The sequence below is a fragment of the Myxine glutinosa genome, chromosome 3 (assembly GCF_964187855.1).
Source record: "Myxine glutinosa chromosome 3, kmMyxGlut1.1, whole genome shotgun sequence".
NCBI classification, from domain to species: Eukaryota; Metazoa; Chordata; class Myxini; order Myxiniformes; family Myxinidae; genus Myxine; species Myxine glutinosa.
The window spans coordinates 193,969,282-193,970,807 of record NC_136263.1 but is presented as its reverse complement, the minus strand read 5'-3'; the positions used below and the strand labels follow the sequence as shown (position 1 = coordinate 193,970,807).

The following is a 1,526-nucleotide window of genomic DNA, read 5'->3' as shown; positions in this document are numbered from 1 at the left end:
CTGGTCTTCATCCATGATCTCTCCGACTCTCTGGAAAATCCTATCTCTTTGCTATGACTCTACTCTCTGTCACTCCACACCTCATCCCTCAGATCGGCAGACTGCAGCCTCCTCACTCTTTGCAGACCTGGACAAAATCACAGACTGGTCAAACTAGTGGAACATGTCTTTCAATCCTGACAAATCTCACACTCTTACTATGTCTCTCCAAAAAGACCGACTGGACAACCCTCCCATCTACTTTCTGAATAATCCTCTCCAAGAATTCTGTCACTCAAGCTTTTGGGTCTCACTATCTGCCATGATCTTTCCTGGGAAAACCACATTTCCAAGCTGGCCTCCAAAGCCAGTCGCCGACTGGGCATCCTCCGTCGTGCGAAGTCCTTCCTTGGTACACCTGAGCTCCTCACCACATACAAAGCTTTCATCCGCAGCTCAATGGAATACTGTTCTCCCCTCTGGGCTGGTGCTCCTGCCTCACGCTGTTGAAACCAAAGCTTTCAGAATCATTGGAATCTCCTGCGATGAAGCTAACTCCGAGGGCCTTTTACTCACTCACCACAGGCAGGTTGGTGGTCTTTCTGTCTTCTCCCGACTCCTCTCCGCCTAGCTCCCCCAGCTGTCTCTATGCTCTGTCCCCCAAATATTCCTACAGGTCGCACAAGATCTGCCAGCAACCCTCTTATGGTTAAACTGCCAAAATCAAGACTCTCTGCTCACCTTCACTCTTTCATTCCTCTTTTCTCCCACCTCTGGAACAAACTCCCCCACTCCCTTCAATCCCACTCCTCCCTCCAGGTCTTTAAAACCGCTGTTCACCACCATCTCTTATCTTCCCCCATCCAAAACCTTGATCTTCTTTCTTGAAATTCCCAGTAGTGTTTGTGGTGAAAATGTAAGTTGAACCCAGGTGTGACGCTCACTTAAACCACTGGGCGGTGTCTATAAGACCTCGGGACGTCCGCGACTCGAGGCCACTCCTGCGACTTTATACAATGACATGTAGAATTGAATGGTACGTACCCACTTATATTCTAGGCTTGCTTGCATTGACTGATATATCCAATCTTTCTCATATGATGCCTTGATCCTGACATATATGTTGCATGGTGTATTTTACAGGATGATGTTACGATCTAATTGAAATTAAACCTATCTATGGGACGAGTTGTGGATCTGGTTGATTTTCACAACACTTAATTTCAATTATGATCTTCGGAAATGGCGGGACACGAGTCTTGCGATGGCCGGATGAACGCAGATCACAGACGAGCGTTCCCGACATTCTCCGCGCTCCTGCGAGGCCCACCTCGGAGAAGAATGACCGGCGGAGGACCCGTCGAGCTAGCTCCAGCTACGGAGCTCCGACTACTCTCGCCGCCGGTCTGCCTCAAAAGGACCGGATGCGATGGGGACCTCGCAAGCCTTTTGCGGGACCGCGTCGTCAAAACGCAAACTGCTCTCCTGAGGCCCGAACGCCGGAGCAGGCATGACGGACTCCGGCAAGGCGCCTGCTGAAGGAGGCC

The 1,526-nt window shown here is 50.5% G+C and overlaps 1 long non-coding RNA gene across 1 annotated transcript; it reads left to right on the top strand.

Moving 5' to 3' along the window:
- The first annotated feature begins 916 nt into the window (after positions 1-916).
- On the top strand, positions 917-1,167 carry LOC144891176 (uncharacterized). Its single transcript, XR_013622766.1, has 2 exons — positions 917-1,015; positions 1,123-1,167. It is a non-coding gene; the product is annotated as an uncharacterized LOC144891176 (long non-coding RNA).
- Positions 1,168-1,526: the final 359 nt, after the last annotated feature.